This window comes from Cibotium barometz, chromosome 5 (genome assembly GCF_041138505.1).
Source record: "Cibotium barometz isolate CiBa-2024 chromosome 5, ASM4113850v1, whole genome shotgun sequence".
Lineage (NCBI taxonomy): Eukaryota > Viridiplantae > Streptophyta > Polypodiopsida > Cyatheales > Cibotiaceae > Cibotium > Cibotium barometz.
Window position 1 is genome coordinate 34,406,095 of NC_141050.1, and position 18,440 is coordinate 34,424,534.

Below are 18,440 nucleotides of genomic sequence, written 5' to 3' on the forward strand. Positions count from 1 at the left end.
CCCCTTCGACCTAGACGCCTTGATGATGAAATACAAAAACATGGTGGGTGGTTGTAGTCTGTCTGCTGAAAAAACTGATGCGCTTGGTGATGGAGGCATCCTGAGGGGGAGACACCTGGTTCTGAGATCACACAAAAGGTAATTTTGGTTGCTGTAACATGTTATCCTCAGACATGATTATCCATGATCATTGTGATCATATTAACTACCTGTGCTCCTAACTTGATTTCCTATTGCTATCCCAGGTACTGATGTCATTAAGACATTAAGTCATGTTAGTGATCCAATTGGAGAGCCAAGCCGCATCGACAAAGGTGTACATACTGAAGAGGAGTTGGACCCAGATATGGAAGAGACCCTCCAATTTGTTGTAGGAGAGTTGCGGAAGAAGAAGAAAAGGCAAGTGGACTCTTCTGGACCCCAAGAAAAGTACTAATCCAATTTTCCCCAAAGCCCGAGCATGCAAGAAGCTTTAGCTTCTTGCAACTTTGTAAGTTTTTGCTCATGCAAGCCACATTATTTTGCAGCAATATAATATATAAGTCCTTTGTCTCAGTGTCTGTGCGTGTCCTGACCATCTTAATTGTTGTGCATGTAGTTAAAATTCAAGTTGTTGGCTCGAAAACCCTACCACTGATGAGGTAGAGCACATTGAGCACTGTCCTCCACGCTATCAGTTTCGACGCTTCAATGACTCTCGACCTGGCAGTCGTTGTTGACTTCAACAAGGTTCTTTTGTGCGTGCACGATAAGCGCAGGACAGAGATTCCCCCAAATGTCTCAACGTTGTACTTTTCCAAAGTCTTTGAGGATGAGAACATCACCTATTACGTATGGCAGGATGCAGAGGTGTTCTTACTTGCATTGAGTCAGGTTGCAAAGGTATTTGTGTGGACCTCCCACAGTGGCAGGGAATTGGAGACAGCCATGGATAAGTGCCTGCCTCAAGTCAAGAAATGCATGAGTGGATGGCTGTCGCAAACTGCTTGCCATGTTTGCACTTGGCGCTTTGATATTCCTCCTAGGCCAATGTTCTTGAAAAACCTGGATACCTTCTGGCATCTTTTCCCGAAATTCAATAAGACAAATACACTTGTGCTAGATGATATTCCTCCTAGGCCAATGTTCTTGAAAAACCTGGATACCTTCTGGCATCTTTTCCCGAAATTCAATAAGACAAATACACTTGTGCTAGATGACTCTGTATAAAATGTACTCTAATGATCCTGCATGCTATGTGATCCTTCCTGAAGTGGAGAAGCAGATTGAGGGGCAGTGGGAAATTTTTTTGAAACAGGATGTGGCTGACTTTGTGTTGTAGTGGGTAGAGAGTGTGCTGACAGAGTAAAAACTGTCAGAGAGTGCTCTTTTGATATCAGGGATGATGCCTTGCAACGGTTGAATTGGAGAATCGTGCGGAACAATGTTGAGGAAACGAAAGAAATTGAAGCCCCCAACCTAGATCCTAAAGAAAGAAAGTATAAGCATCCAAAGAGTAAAACAGCAAATTAGAAGTGCTTTTGCATGCATTTTTTCCATTGTACAGAGGGCTGCCTGTAGCCCCTTCACTGCCATGACACCATGCCCTTATTGTGTAGCCTAATGTGCTCTGACACTGTGCCTTTATTGTGTGGCTAACTTCCAACACTCCTTGACATATATACAAACAAAAATGGTTTTGACCTTGGAATGATTTTGTGTCGATCTGGTGTCATTTTCTTTAGTTTATACTGTGGTTGCATTTTGTGGACTCTTAAGAAAGTGATGGTTTGAAAGCGCTTGTCTAGGTACTGAAGTGCTTGTCAAGTGGTTTAAAAGTGCTGGTCAAGTGGTTTGAAAATGCTTGTCAAGTGGTTTGAAAGTGCTTGTCTAGGTATTGAAGTGCTTGTCAAGTGGTTTGAAAGTGCTTGTCTAGATACTAAAAGTGCTTGTCCAGGTACTGAAGTGCTTGACAAGAATTTATCAAGTGGTCTGAAAGTACTAAACATGTGCTTGTCTAGGTACTAGAAAGTGCTGGTCAAGTAATCTGAAAGTGTTTGTCAAGGTGCTTAAAGCGCTTGTCAAGTGGTCTGGAATGCTTGTCTAGGTACTAAAAGAACTTGACAGGTGCTTACCATGTGGCCTCCAAGTGCTTGTCAAGTGCTTGTGTAGGAACTTCAATTGTTTGGGAAGTGCTCGTCAAGTGGTTTGAAAGTGCTTGTCTAGGTACTTAAAGTGCTTGTCTAGTTACTTAAAGTGCTTGTTTAGGTACTTAAAGTGCTTTTCAAGTAATCTGAAAGTGCTTGTGTAGATCCTAGAAGTGCTTGTGTAGGTACTAGAAGTGCTTGTCAAGTGGTCTTAAAGTGCCTGTCTACTACTGAAAGTGCTGTCAAAGAGTTGAACGTGCAAAATAGTGCTTCTTAGGAGGACGCATTGTGCTAGCTTGAAAGTTAGAACTTACAAGTTCTCCTCTGGGGGCATGCTATTATAGATTTATTCAAATACATCATTTGACAATTCATATACATTAGGCTCACCTTCTACCGAGCACATCGGAAACCTGATGCATTGTAGCAGGTGGGAGTAGATAAAAGCAGGGGGCTTGTCATCCAAAAGAACGTAGGTGTCATCTTGGCCATTTACCTTGTCGTAGAAGAGTCCCTCAACGACAAATGAGTTCTTTTGAATACGGTTATGCCATTCATCCCTTTCAGATTTGATGGTCAAGCGCTTGGTTTTAGTGCACTTCAAGATGTAGAAGTCTGCACCTGGCTCTTCTGCATTCACTGCGAAGTTCTGGCCAACCATCAAGGCATCACTTAGGTCATCATGGTGGCCAGCATACATGGGGGCTCCTGGTAACTCATCATCGCTGGATGCTTCTCCATCGTTTTGAACATTGACAGTCGGTTGTATTCGCAAGTACTGCCACCTCTCAACGTGGTCCTTGTTTACACATCTCCTCCATTGGCCTTTCATGCACGCATGGCAAAAGCAGGACAATGGTCTGCACCGTAGCCCGTGCATATCTGATTGACTGTAGCCCGTGCATATCTGATTGACTGTAGCCGTTGACACAGTGGAAGGATCGAGACCCTTTGATCCGCATGAAATCCCACTCTCTATCTCTGTCTACATCATCGAGCTTGACCTCCTAGAATCTACGATCGACTTTCTTCCCTGTCAATGGACATTCTTTCCTGAGGGTTGCGTTGAGGAATGCCACCACACTTGAAGCGTTATGTAACACCCATCCGTCAGATTTCAGTTGCTCTTGTGTGAGAGCTCTTTTGAGCACCGCACCAGCCCCATCGTGCTCACCCTTCCCATGGCCAGATGCAAAGAAACTGTGCATCATCTCAATACCTGTCATATTGAAGTATCGGGCTACAAAATAGAAAGGGTGCCTTGCTTTGAATTGTGAAGCAGCGCCATCAGACCACACCCAGTGTTGCTTGACATTGCATCCTTGAGCTTTCAGCCACTCATTGTGCAAAATAAAGTAGTGCTGCACAAACAAAGTGTCGTGGATTTTGTCATCAGAGATGTAGAAGTGGGTTGTCTTCCGAATGGTACCAAGCACATCGTGCAGGTACGAAATGTGGACCAAGATTGTCACTTGAGTTGAATACCAATGCATTAACTGAATTTCATTCTGCACCTTGAAGGAGTAATTCTCTGCAAAATCCACTACTGACACCACTACATCATTTGGAAATTTATCCAAACACTCTTTGAATTGTTCAGCTTGCCATCTGTACTTATAATTGTGTTTGATGAAGTTTTCCAATTTGCTTTGAAGCAAGGAAGTGAAAGTCCTCGGGCTGACTTGGCAAACAACAAGATCTTTTCGAGTTTTTGCTTGACCGTTCTTATCCACTTCCTGTGTAGGAACGTCATCAAAAAGCTTAACAGTCATCATAGAGATGTCATCACTTTTTTCATGTGGACACAAGGAGATCTGTTTAATGCCACAATGTTTGCATGTACCCAAAAGACATTGTCTACGGTGATAAGCACAGTCAATGGGTTTTGGGCACAATATAGACTCCCACAGGTCTGTTAAGCTTGGAAATGTGGCATTGGAGGCCGCGCACTGCGCTGTTCCATCATGAGAACTGCAAACAAGGCACCTGCAAACTGCAACTGCATGGCCGGCCATGTAGCCCATATCTTCCCTGGCGCATCTGATTAAGAGCTTCCTTGAAGTAGACAAGCTGCACATGGTATTCACAACAACAAGTGTTGCGGTCCTTCAACTTGCATACGAAGTATGGCTTTAGACCCTCAAAACATCTTAGGGAGATCCTTATGTTAGGATGAGCCACTTGGAATCGCATATAGAAGTCCCTCTGTGTGACAAAGAAGACAAATTTAGACACACTATCAAGCATTATAAATCATTCTGAAGCAACCTATAGCATTGGTAAGCATTATGACGCACTTTCAATCAGTGTAAAGCTATGACACTCATTGGGTAAAGCTCTTAGACGCACTTAGTAGCACTTTCTGCACCTAGCAGCACTAGTAAATGGTTGAAAAGCACTATAAAGCACTCTCAGGCACCTGCAAGCACTTAGAAACCTGAGGATCCATTTAGATGAACTTGGAATAACATGGAATTTCTTGGAAGCACTAGGAAACACTTAGAAGCAATTGGAAACACTAGCAAACACTTAGAAGCAAGTAAAGCACTTGGAAGCACTTGGAAGCACTTAGAAGCACACATGGAAGCACTTAGAGGCACATGGAATCACTAGCAAGCACTTAAAAGCACTTGGAAGCACTTAGAACCACTAGCAAACACTTGGAATCACTTGGAAGCACTTAGAAGCACATGGAAGCACTCTAGCAAGCACTAGAAGCACTTGGAAGCACTTGCAAGAACTTAGAAGCACTAGCAAGCAGTTAGAAGCACATGGAACTAGTAGAGATTGCTTGAGCACATGTTTCAAATGAAGAGTAAGATCTCTAACTCTCTTGATGCATTAATTTTTTTAATTATGTAGATAGAAACATAATGCTTGTTCACAATACAGGAAATGTAGGCTCCTTGACATATTGGTTGGTGGTGGCGAGTTCGCTATGAGGGGCGCCAAGATTTCGCCATCCGAGACAAAGCGTTCTTTGTGTGGATCCATCATCACGTGTACTGGTTCCAATTGATTGAGTACACGCTCCAATTGTACGTAAAGTTGGAGGCAGACTTACCTGCCATAGGCCGGCATGCACAAGAGAGCCACAATGGACTCTGGAGTAGGTATCACGGATGCCCTGAAATCTTATAGGAAGTCTCATTTTGAGAAGGTGTTTGCAAGGTGGAAATGGCAAATGCATTTCACCTTGGATCCTCACCAACAACCACACCTACCATGCACAACACAACGTCTCTTGTATAGGTATGTAGTAGCACACCTCTTTTGTTTTTTCATCTTACATGGTGGAGAAGTTGTTATTCTTATTATATTGGGTTCTTAGACTTCTTTAATATTTCTGTACTAGGTGGTGGAGAAGTAGTGTGTGTGATCGGGTATATATTCCCAAGCATCCTTCAGACGCATGAGTGCTGTCTGAGACAGAGGAAACATCATTGTACCTCGAAGAGTGGATCAACAAGCTTCGGGGCAAGGACACATGGATACTTTGCCTATGGTGGATAGACTACCTAGAGGGGGAGTTTCCTCCAAAGGAAGCATAGAAGTTTCAGAGTACGTTTCATTGTGTACAATAGATCATGTGTATAAAGTGTGAAGCTTGTTTTTTTGGGAATTTAAAGTTTCAATGTTGGTTGATGAAAGATCCCTACCCTCTCCGCGCAAAACGAATTCTGGGGTGCTAGCAGCGGAAGTAGCACTTCTTGTGCAGGGCAGAGCCTCTCACTCGGGGCCTCGTCCCACAGATATCTGGACAAAAGACTAATCCCTCGGTTCTTCCAAAACCAAACCCAGAAAAACTTCCCTCGCCCACCAGCAGACATAGGCGATTCCTCCAGGATATTTTATTCTAACGTAGTCAAGGTCTTCACTAACGAAACTTATCCGACCGAACCCATAAATCTTATGGTGGTTAGATCAAGGAAGAGACTTACACTTGGATCATAGAGACCAATGCCTTTTTCCTCGTCAAGAGGCGCAGCTGTTGATTCTTTTCCATAGACCAAGGACTATCTGGGATTTACTTCATCTATCATAACATAACAGAATTGAGTCTCATTTTAGGGATCCATCAGTCCAGCCTAACCCCATCCAATCCCATGGGTTAGGATCCATTTAGGAATTTGGTTATGTTTTGCCTCGGGTACCAGGGAAAAGAGTTCCCAGGTCCCCTAGCCTGAAGCAAACTTCAAGATAGTCACACCACTTACACACCCAATATGAAATTGCCTGTTTCATAGATTCAGCTCTCTTTAAAATAATCTTTTAATGAAACCATAGTATCACTGATCATAATCCTCCAAAATATCTAGCTTGAGTTCCAATTTGCAATCATTCCTTCGTTGGTGTATATACCTATGGCATCATTGGTAAAACCAAAACGCTCACCACCTGTTCACTCAGGGGCTTGAGAGCGTAGCATGCCTTTTGCAAGGTAATTACAACACTCACTTCATTACAACTCGATTCAAGTAGTGTAATCGTTATATAGTCATTGTCTTAAACTTTGGCGTCCATTTATATATATGCCAATTGTGAGCTTGTACTATGGTGGCAGGTGGTTACTCGGGACATTCACCGATCATGGGGATGCAGTCCTAGATTACTTTGCCGGTACTGGGACCATGGCTAAAGCATGCAAGACACTACAATGATATTGCATCAGTGTGGAGAGCGATGAGGTGTGCCTTAGTTCATGTCTACGATGATCGATCACTTGCCTCTATGCATGATGATTTGGGTCACCAATTTTTTAGGGGTGAGGTCAGTGATATACTCGATGGTAGTAGCAGATGGATGTGGGGCACTGTCTCCACACATTCCTTAGCCATATCCTCCACTCCTCCCAGTACTCCATGAGCCCAACAATGTCAAGTGCCTCGTCATGGCCACCTGGTGTTCCAATGGAGCCCCAATATCGACATGTTATGCCACATATATCCCCCGTGGATTCTTTTGTAGTGCCCTCATGATGGGCACCGTGGCCTAATCTTGTGAGGCTGCTATTCCCACCCGCACCTGCACCATTTGGTAGAGCTCACTACCCCATACCACCTTCCTTCTTCCACCAGCACCCGCGGCGTCTGTACTGATGTATTTCACTAGCTTATAATGAAAGAAATATATTGTTTTAGACATTATTGTTGTACACTCAAATTATGTCTATGGCAGTGTTTTTGGCTTCTTTCGTGACCATTTAGGAATTAAATTGACAATTGAGAGAGATGGAGCAATTGCAAAGAGATCTCAACGACACGAGAGAGAGAGAGAGAGAGAGAGAGAGAGAGAGAGAGAGAGAGAGAGAGAGAGAGTGAGTGAAAGAGAGAAAGAGGGTTTGAGAGAGACCTTAAAATAAATACATTTGTGTTTAAAATAGTTATTTTTATGCTTAAATAATTAATTTTATGCTTAAAATAGTAATTTTATTTTTGAGAAGTTATAAATACAGTGGAGATTGCCATGTTTCAATACTTTTCTTCTAGGCACACATCCCACCCCACCCTTCCCTTATATCTTTATACTGTAATAGGCTCTTTGTAAACTCTTGTATCATGGCTTCATCCAACAATCTCTCTAATACTACTACGTTTGCAAGAATCTTAAGAAAAACTCTTCAAACTTTCATGCACCTCAAAGAAAAGGATCCTAGTTTGAATGCCCTTATGGAAGCATTGACAATAACATCTGAAGTGCAGGAGCTCTATAGGAAGCTCACAATAGAGAAAGCAGTAGACCTTGTTAGCAAAAACATGCTATGAAAGCTATGTAAGTGATAATGGACAGACACCTAGAGACATAGGTGCTTCCTTTCCTCTCGTGAAGATCTTTATTGGCTTGTTACTCCAAAAGGAAGTTGAAGCCTATGGAAGGACTTAAAGGATATAGAAAGTTAAAAGTGGGAATGGAAGAACAATGATTTAACACTCCGTGGATGACTTAGAAAATGATGAATCAGAACTAGTAAGAGCATGCCAGGCATAAATGGACGTTGAATATCTAGTGGTCCCCACTAATGGAGAGGATGCTAGTACAAAAACTAGTTTCACCTTACCCACAGGAGAAGACTAGGGAAAGAACTAATCCATCCCATGAAACTCGGAACATGGATTAGGGGATGAGGATAGAAGAATCCATGCCATGGACTCTAAACTCTCAGATAATGACCAAAGAGTATCACACTCAATAGGTCCTATCCATTATCACCCAAAAACTATGTAGGTGATAATGGATAGACACCTAAAGACATAGCTGGGGTCTCTGTCTTCCTTTCCTCTCAAGTGAAAATCTCTATTGGCTCCGTACTCCAAGGAAGTCAAAGTCTATGGAAGGACTTAAAGGATTGGATGGATAGAAAGTTAAAAGCGGGAATGGAAGAATAACCGATTCAAGACTCCTTAGATGAGTTAGCAAATACTAAGGTAGAGGTCATTCACACCAAGCCTTCCCAAAGGTACTAGTGAATAAGCTAGGCCACTACTTTGAAAGCGATGACATGAATGTCATCTCGTCCCTGTGAAATATAAGGATAGCCAGTCACATTGCCATCTTAGATGAAGGGGCTGGAGTTAGCATCATTACCAAGCAGTGTTGAGAGAAATGGGGCCAAACACTACTAGCCTAATAGTCAAGCTTGTTGATGGAGCCACATCAAAACCCATGGGGTTAATTGCAAAAGCTGAGAATTAAAACTTTTGGCCCATGGGGTTAATTGCAAAACCTGAGAATTAAAGCTTTTGGCCCATGGGGTTAATTGCAACACCTGAGAATTAAAACTTTTGGCCTAAGTTTCTGCCACTCTTTCCTGTGGTGATGATGAACTTTTCTCAGCAGCCTAATTCCTGAGTGCATCCTAGTTGACCCTTCATGAGAGAGACTTGAATAGTCCATGATTGGGGTACAAATGTTCAGAAGAAATATGAAACCCGCAAAGTGAACCTACGAACATGGAAAACTCATCCAATGAGTGGCGGACCTTTTGCCGAAGACTCCAAAACCACCGATGACACCATTGAGCTAAACCTGTCTCACAAAACATTAGATGAGGAATGTGAAAATTCAAATTTTTCCTCACTTCCCCAGAGCCGAAAGACTTGAAAAATTGGATACACATTCTTGCAACTATGGACATCCTCCCAACAAAAACATGCACAAGATATACCGTGAGAGATGGTAAGGAAATCGCTTCCATCTATATGTTGAGCGTGTCATAGAGCAATACAACGTGCGCTTGAGTTTAAAGTCACTCTCTATGACCAGAGATGGTAGATTGGGGCCCAAAAAGAGAAAAAAGGGATGACCTATATGTCTTCTAGGGAGGAAAAGATATATGTTGAGCGTGTCACAGAGCAATACAACGTGCGCTCGAGTTTAAAGGCAATCTCTATGATCAAGAGATGGTAGATTGGGGCCCAAGAAGAGAAAAAAGGGATGATCTATATCTTTTCTAGGGAGGAAAGAAAATCATTGGCTTCTATACATCATAGCCATAGACTCCTCCCATGTAGATTTCTGTCATCAATGTCAAAAAGAGCTCAATCTTTCTAAAATTCCAATTAGGTTAATGGCCATAGAGAGAAATTACCCCATAGCATCTAGTGAGTCCATAAAACTCTCTTGCTCTCTGCAAGAAGGGCAAAGAACAAAGTCTTAGTAGGGAAGTTGAAGAAGAAGCCAAGCACACCCTACAAGAGAGCACATGTACAGAAGACCTTAGATAAGTGCTTAAGCATTTCAAAACATATAATGTGGGTGATAATAACTGCTAGGTCAACCTAGCAGGACTTAACGAGGATCCCATATACATTGGGGAGGACATATCTCTTTGAAGAAGAAAAAGACTTCATTGACCTAATCATAGAATTCCAAGACTGCTTTACTTGGGAATATACAGAAGAAGAAAAAGACTCCATTTACCTATCTCCTAAAGAAGAAAAAGACTTAATTGACCTAATCATAGAATTCCAAGAATGCTTTATTCGGAAATATACAAACACGAAGGGAATGCCACCCCCCCCCCCCCCCGAGGTGGTTAAGCACACCATTCCCATTATTGAATGACCATTGCAACCATCAAGGCATAGAGCCTACCAAATGAATCCAAAGTATTCTAGAATGGTCAAGTACAAGATTGATAAGCTCATCAAAGCTAGATTCATTTACCAGATAGAGCACATAGAATGGCTATCCCCAATGGTGATAGTACCTAAGAAAAATGGGAAGATTTGGGTTTTGTATTAACCTTAAAAAGTTTAATGCAACTCGTTACCATTCACCGAGCATGTGCTAGAATGAGCAACAATCAAGGAGGCCTACAACTTCCTTGATGAGTTCTTGGGCTATAACCAAGTGGAAATAAACCTAAATGATCAATATAAAATGGCATTTTCCATAGACTCAGGCACTTATTCATATAGAGTTATGCCATTCGGCCTATCCAACATCCTAATAAATTTCCAAAGGCTTATGTGCACAACATACAAGGAATACCTTAGGGAGTTCCTTGAAGTTTTCATGGATGACCTTTGTGTCCATTCCAAATGAAAAGCACATCTCTGGTGCCTCAGAAAGATACTAGAAAAATGCAAATTATATCAAATATCCCTCAACCACTCAAATGTCAATTTTAGGTTAGGCAATACTAGGCCACATCGTTTTTGAACATGGCATCTCCTCATGAAAATAAGGTGAAGCTAATTCTTGAGCTTCTACCACCCATTAACTTCAAGGGTGTCCAATGTTTCATGGGACATGTTGGATACTATAGACAATTTATAATCATGTACACACCGACATAGCGAGACCCTTGTACAAGCTCTACTTGTCATCTTTGAGTGGATAAATAAGTGTCAAAAGGCTTATGAAACTCTTAAGAAAGCCCTTGTTGAACACACCAATTCTTAGATTCCCCAATTGGGATATTATTTTTCATGTGCACACAGATGCCTCAACTTTTGTAATTAGCTGCATTTTGGCACAACTAGAAGAGCATAGCATGGATTTCCCTATTAGCTTTGCTAGTCGCCATCATTCACCACCCACAACGCTAAATGATGCTGAACAAAACTAGATGGAACAAGAAGGACTTTTGATGGCCTATGCCATAAAGAAGTACTGCCATTACCACGAAACAAGAAGGAATTTTGATGGTCTATGCCATAAAGAAGTACCACCATTATTTGTTTTATATTCTTTGTAGACCATCTGTCTCTACCCGGTCATTAATCCTTGCACCACATCAAGGATAACTTGATGGCTCTTAATCCTTCTAGAGTTTGATTTCACGATGATCATGCGGAAAAGCTCATAGCATGTGCATGCCAATCAATTTCCACACATCCCCAATGGAGAATCGTCAGCAGTATAGGACAAACTTCATGATGCCATATTCTTCAAACTTTGTGTTGTTCTAGAATGGGTCAAAGATATCGCCCATTATCTGGCTGATGGCCTTCCCCAAGGGAGACCCATAAATCATGACAAAGCACGACACCTTATCAAAAAGGCTACCTATTACCAATTGATTACGGGGCAATTGTACAAGTTAGGCTAAGACAAAATCATGAGGTGTTGTCCTCAAGAATTTGAATATGTTGACATCCTTGGGCATGGGGTAGCTAGAGGACATTTCTCTATAGACGCCACTGCTAAAAAAGTTTTGCTTATGATGGCCAACTTTGTTTGGAGGTGTGGCCAAATTTTTTGCTTTTCCTCATGGAACTGTAATGGAGTGAACCTTTGCTTGACCAGCATGTACGGTGGGTCCACTCACTATGTTGGTGTGGAGCATTGGTACCAAAAACTATATTGGTAGCAATGTGAGGTACTCCTTGCACTAGTCAGGTTGTATTCTGAAATCTTCCAGGTAGGGGTTGGTATCATATGTTTCTACTATGGTATACACCCCTTGTATGCACTAGATGCTGCCTTGCCACATGTGAAAGCAATAACTAATCATAAATGTAATAATGTGGATCTCTAGTAGATCAGCTAAGTGTGGATTTGCCAATTTTGTGTGACGTGCCACATTTTCCCACAAGTTTCCCTCTCCTCCCATTGGTAGCAACTCTTCTAAGTCTGGCATTGGGGCTCAAAGAGGGTATGGTACATTTGGTTGCCACCTTGATTCTATATTAGAGTAGGATTCTGGAAGAATTCTACTTGTAGGCTCAAATGGTGTAATCTGTATCAGCACCTTGAACATCAGTTTGGGCTTTAAGAGGGGGTTCTCGGCTCGTATGAGGCCCTCGTATTCTACAACTGATAAAGACTCCAAGACATTTCCATCAGGTGAAAGCTTGTAAATCATCTCGAGGGGGTAGATTACGTACCATCAAGCTGCCTGGGTGGAGATAGATTTGGCAAAAGAGTATCTAGAGAATACGCTGTCATGAAACTCATGGAGGTCTGTGATCTCTTCTGGGGCTATATTTGGATATTCAATATGTTCACACTCAAAATCATAGATGACATTAATGATCATTGCCTCCAGATGTTTATGCATCTTTTTATATAGTTTTATAATACCCATGGCATAATATAAGGTAGATTCTGATAGATTTAGATATTTATGGGTATCATAAACCTCAACCCACCCTTGGCTAATTATCCACTAGTAGCTGTGAGCAACAACCCCGTAGTTGGCCAGTTTGGATGGCATGTCATCTGGCATGAACAGGTCAAGTTTATTAACACTGTCATCAAGAATGACAAAATGTTGTAACACCCGACACCAACTATGAAGGTTGAGCACTATGGGGTGTAATTAGAAAAAGAAGATGTCAGCTGGGTTAGTAAGAACTACATCACCTTATAATATTCCCATTACTAATGTAGGGTCAGCATCCCTCTTCGTATTCTGATGTGTGAGGGTTAAATCTCCTAAATTGAGGTCTTCTATTAGATTAATTTCATATTGAAGAAGAGAGAGTGTTAGTGTAGATAAAAACAAAGTAAAATCTTGAGGCTCGAGGAGTCACTAGCAAAGAGCCTATCTCTGAATCATGCTCGATGAGTTGACGTAGCTCATTGGTGTGCTCACTCCTTTGAGGGCTTTGAGGGCATTCCTGGATGGTGAGCATTTGTTCTAGTTCCTGGATTCTTGTATCTTTGTCATTCTTGTATCGTTCTAGTTCCTGGATTCTTGTCATTGAGGAGTGTGGAAATTGTTGCTTTGTGTCGCCGCGAGCAGTTGTTGCTACTAGCTTTGTGTATCTTCTGTTGGCTGCTTCTTTGGCAATCCTGTGGGGGTGGTGGGCAGTGGCTTTAGCTTGAGCCTCCTCAAATTGCTTTAGGCATTCTTGTGCCAATGTTTAGTTGTTGTTGAGTTGCTAGTTAACATGCTCAAGAACTTATTGGTGGCTTACCAGCATCTGCTCCATTTGCTTTGTCTTGGCAGCACTGATAGCCTCATTGAGGTCCCTTAGATTTTTGGGGTGTGCTTTGTTGATATGTTCACGTTCTATGATGGTCCAAGCGGCATTTTGACAATTGTAGTATTGCTAAGAGACTACCTATGTCTTTAGGTTCTCTGGCAAGTGAGGGCTCCTTCCATGTGTTTGTCTCATATTCAATCCTAGGGAATGAATGGTTTGACAATTCTTTAGGTTCTCTGGCAAGTGAGGGCTCCTTCCATGTGTTTGTCTCATATTCAATCCTAGGGAATGAATGGTTTGACAATTCTTGATCTGCCTCTACAAACATTATTGCCATTAGTTCACTATGAGTCCCTTCCTCGGACTCTTCTGGAAGTGGAGTAGGTACATCCAATTTTCTTTCCTTCAACAACTCATTCCATGGATACATTGTATCCCTAGCCCTGTTAGCCCTCTAGAAGTGCCTTAGCTTCCTCAAGCTTTCTTATTTCCTCCTCATCATTTGGATGTTCTCCAACATCCTTGGGGGTTATTGGTCTCTCTTTTGCGCATGTCATGACATTTACTGGTGCGATATTTCTAGGCTGCACACTCATAGTCCTGATGATGGCATGGTTAGATGTAGAAGCATTGACATTGGTGCGATATGGGCAGTCCTTGATTAGATGATCAATACCACACTTAACACATGAAAGAGTTGGCATGGTGTTAGTCTACGCTGCTATTTGGATGAGTTTGACCAACATTAGCTAGATTTTTTAGAGGACACTCTGCTACTCGATGAGTTCCATTACAATGATAACACTACATGGGTCCCCTTATCGAGTTTATGTCTTTTCCCTTCCACTGTACTATGGTTTGAAACATTGGTATTAGCGTGCTCTTTTGTAAGACATAATACTCTGGTGTAATCTCTGTTGGTTCCTCATAGTAGTCGTTATTCACTTCTACTTCACACATAGCTTCCCCCTACTTCACTTCTCTGTTGGTTCCTCATAGTAGTCGTTATTCACTTCTACTTCACACATAGCTTCCCCCTCTTCCAAGGGTTATTCAATCAACACCTGGTTGATCTTGGTTTGTGGTGGTTGTGGTGGTAGAATAGGTAGTGGTAATGGCAACATGTCCTACATCTTGAACATTCCTCTTGGTAAGTAGGACGTATTCGGCTGCCATGCAGCCACATTGGGTTGCATTGGCAGTGTTGGTAAAGCTAGTGGCACTCTGGGTGCTAGCAATTATGCTAAAGGCTCGATCCTTGGATATCTGCACATGGCAGTATCGTGGTCTCCTAGTCTTTGACAGTGAGCATAATAGAGTAACTGCCTCGGTCTTAGGTGAGGGCATTTAGTGCTCGCATGATTTTATCTACAGATTGAGCACCAAATCAACTCTCTCCGTCGGGGGCAAAGATGGGAATTCCTTGATGCTTCTTTCCCATCCCTTACTTTTAACTTTTACAAAATGGTAGTATTGAGTTCTTCAACTATCATGTTGCCAACTTACTTGTCCCACATCCTGATGACTAGAGACTCGTGATACTGCTACCACTAAAGTTGCCTTGAAATCTTCTTGTTGCAGCAACTCAAGCATGTTATCTTCATATTCAGAGTAGTCAGTCAAGCATGTTATCTTCATATTCAGAGTAGTCAGTCAAGCTAATACCAGATAATCATGCATCTTATGATCTCGAACTCCTCTCCGAAAGCAGGGCAAAAATTGATCTCATCAGTTAGACTTTCCCTCAATTTTCATCTTGAGTTTAGGTGCTTGAGTCGAGAAACATAATCCTACATGGATTCATTTTTTTCTTGCTTGATGTTATGGAGTTGAGCCACAAGACTCCATCTATCACACCACTTTGAGCAAAGCTCGTATGAACACACTCTTAAGCTGCGTGAAATTGACTTTATCTTTAGGCTTTAAGGTTCGATACCATTGGTGGGCTTTCCCTTCTAAAGTTAGAGAAAAGGCATGTATCATGGTCAAATCATTCACCGGCCCACATGTTTCACATGTTGACTCAAATATCTCTATCTGTTAGATTGAGTCTCCATCTGCTGAGAACTTCTATATGAGTTTTGAAATAATGTGTGGCTTCATCTGCGATGGTCTAGATTCAAGGGCCATGCCTAGTTCCCTAACCATGCCTCTGCCCATTTCAACAACCATATTCAACAAATCCATCCTTGTGGCTGTATTTAGATCTACATGGGGATCCACTATAGGCCTCTGAGGAGCTATCCCCCCCATACCTACACCTCGTCCTCTACATGTGTAAGTCCATCTATCTAGACCGGGTCTAAGGCTAAGTCTGGGTAATTCCTCATCACCTAGCTCATCATTATCTACCTTTGTTAAATTAAGAGTTCCATGCTCTACAAGAATGTGGGATTATTGATCATTTAATTTATCTCCTCTCTTGTGTAGAGCCGATCCTCTCCTCCGGCAGATGCCCTAGGTAGATTGTCCACTTCTTCTTGTAATTCGAGGCCTTCCTCAGCCTTGGGCTCCTCATTTATGGATTCTAGGGTTGGTATCCCTCCGTCTGTCATTCCCATCCCCATGTTATCCATGGCTTCTCTAGATGATTCTATTTTCTTTGCCACGTGGCCGTAAACAGATTCAAATTACCAATTTCCCTATGTTTCGCCATCATTCTTCGCGTATCAGTCAAATTACCAATTTCACTCTTGTCTTTATAAGCTCATAAGCCACAATTGATGCTCTAATTTTGCCATCTCTATGTCAACCTCTAATTCCTCATATGTAGGGAAGAAGATTTGACCCATCTTGGCAGCATTTTTCTTGTCCCGCCTAACCCTAGGAGTCATTCCACTAAGTCTCAAAGGGTTAGTGTTCCTAGGTCCAAATGTTAGGGCTGTATGTAATGGTAAGTAAGGTTTTAGACCACATCCCACGCTCGTTGAGATGGACCCTTACTCGTAGATTGAGCCTCATCCTTTGTATTGGTTTGGAGACCAAAGAATCCCATGGCCATATCAAAGATTCTACTGGACTTTGCAGGAGAAGCAAGATTCCCTTCCTCTCCAATTCCGGAGAACCTTAGCCCTTCTTCCATGGATTCTTCACTATACTGGTCTCTATAGTGGTCAGATTTCCCCAAGCTTCAACACTCAATTGAGTGCTTGCCGAGTGACCTAAACTAACACTTTTCTGGTAGGAAGATCTTGGGTGGTTAGATGCATTGTTATCAAGGGTAGGATCATCTCCAATAAGTTTTCCTGACCTCAAGAGCATGAGAGAAAAAAGTTCAGCATGCAAACTCACTAGTCCAACTCTTTGCTCAGGTTTTTGTCGAACTATTGTTTTAGGCCATGAAACAACAGACTGGGTTTCACGTCATGAAATAGTAAATTTCATTTACAATTGCATCAATCTGAGTTAGGATGACTACTATAGTGCCCTTATGGCCATCTTTTACCTCCTTTAGTATGACAATTCTTCAATCCGTGAGAACAATCCTTTTCACGTCGTGAAATGGCAGTTCTCCATGAAATAGCAAACTGTGTTTCATGTCGTAAAAAAATTTTCTTGCACTTTCATGAGATAAGACTTTTCCATTTCCTTGTGTAGGATAAGTTGCAATAACTTCAGTAAGGCAATCTTGAGATTTTCGACGCTAATGGCAGGTAGGGTTTCACGTCATGAAATTCAATGAGTTTCACGTTGTGAAATGGCTTCGTGCACTTTCATACATTTGTCAGCGAAGCCAACAGAATGATTTTTTCAGTGATTTACAGTGTGATTTTCCTTCCCAATGTTTCCAGAATGATTGTGTCTATCAAAAGGAATGTAATGCAAATTACCAAGATTCTCCAATTCCGGAGAACCTTAGCCCTTCTTCCATGTATTCTTCACTACTGGTCTCTATAATGGTCAAATTTCTCCAAGCTTCAACACTCAATTGAGTGCTTGTCAAGTGACCTAAACTAACGCTTTTCTAGTAGGAAGATCCTGGGTGGTTAGATGCATTATCGTCAAGGGTAGGATCATCTCCAATAAGTTTTCCTGACCTCAAGAGCATGAGAGAAAAAAGTTCAGCATGCGAACCCACTAGTCCAACTCTTTGCTCAGGTTTTTGTCAGACTGACGTTTTAGGCCATGAAACAGCAGAATGGGTTTCACGTCGTGAAATAGTAGACTATGTCTCACGTTGTGAAATGTATTTCACACCGTGAACAACTTGTGTTTCACGCTTTGAAATTTTCGTTTACAATTGCATCAATCTAAGTTAGGATGACTACTATAGTGCCCTTATGGCCCTCTTTTACCTTAAGTATGACAATTCTTCAATTCGTGAACAATCCTTTTCATGTCGTGAAATGGCGGTTCTCCGTGAAATAGCAGACTGTGTTTTACGTCGTAAAAATATTTTCTTGCACTTTCATGAGATAAGACTTTTCCATTTCCTTGTGTCAGGATAAGTTGCACTAACTTCAGTAAGGCAATCTCAAGATTTTCGATGCTAATGGGCAAGTAGGGTTTCACGTCGTGAAATTCAATGAGTTTCACGTCATGAAATGGCTTCGTGCACTTTCATACATTTGTCAATCAAGCCAACATAATGATTTTTTCAGTGATTTACAGTGTGATTTTCCTTCCCAATGTATCCAAAATGATTGTGTCTAGCAAAAGGAATGTAATGCAAATTACCAACACAACCAATGCCTCTTTATTTTTGTGATTTTTTGAAAAAATAAAAAAAGGTGTGTCACCAACTTCTAATTCACGATAGCGAAATTGGTGACGAAAATAGCAAAATCAAAAGAAATTTCAAGTGTAGCTTTCCTCCAAGCATTACCAAGTACTCACACACACTTCAATACACACAAATTTTCACAACTAAGCTAATTTGCTCACTTCCACACACACCTTATTCACACTGTTTTTCATAATGCACTTCCAGAATGCA

At 41.7% G+C, this 18,440-nt stretch overlaps 1 pseudogene; it reads right to left on the bottom strand.

Annotated features, from left to right (window-relative positions):
• Positions 1 to 2,436: 2,436 nt before the first annotated feature.
• LOC147638400 (uncharacterized) lies at positions 2,437 to 2,958 on the bottom strand (annotated as a pseudogene).
• Between the last annotated feature and the right edge of the window lie 15,482 nt (positions 2,959 to 18,440).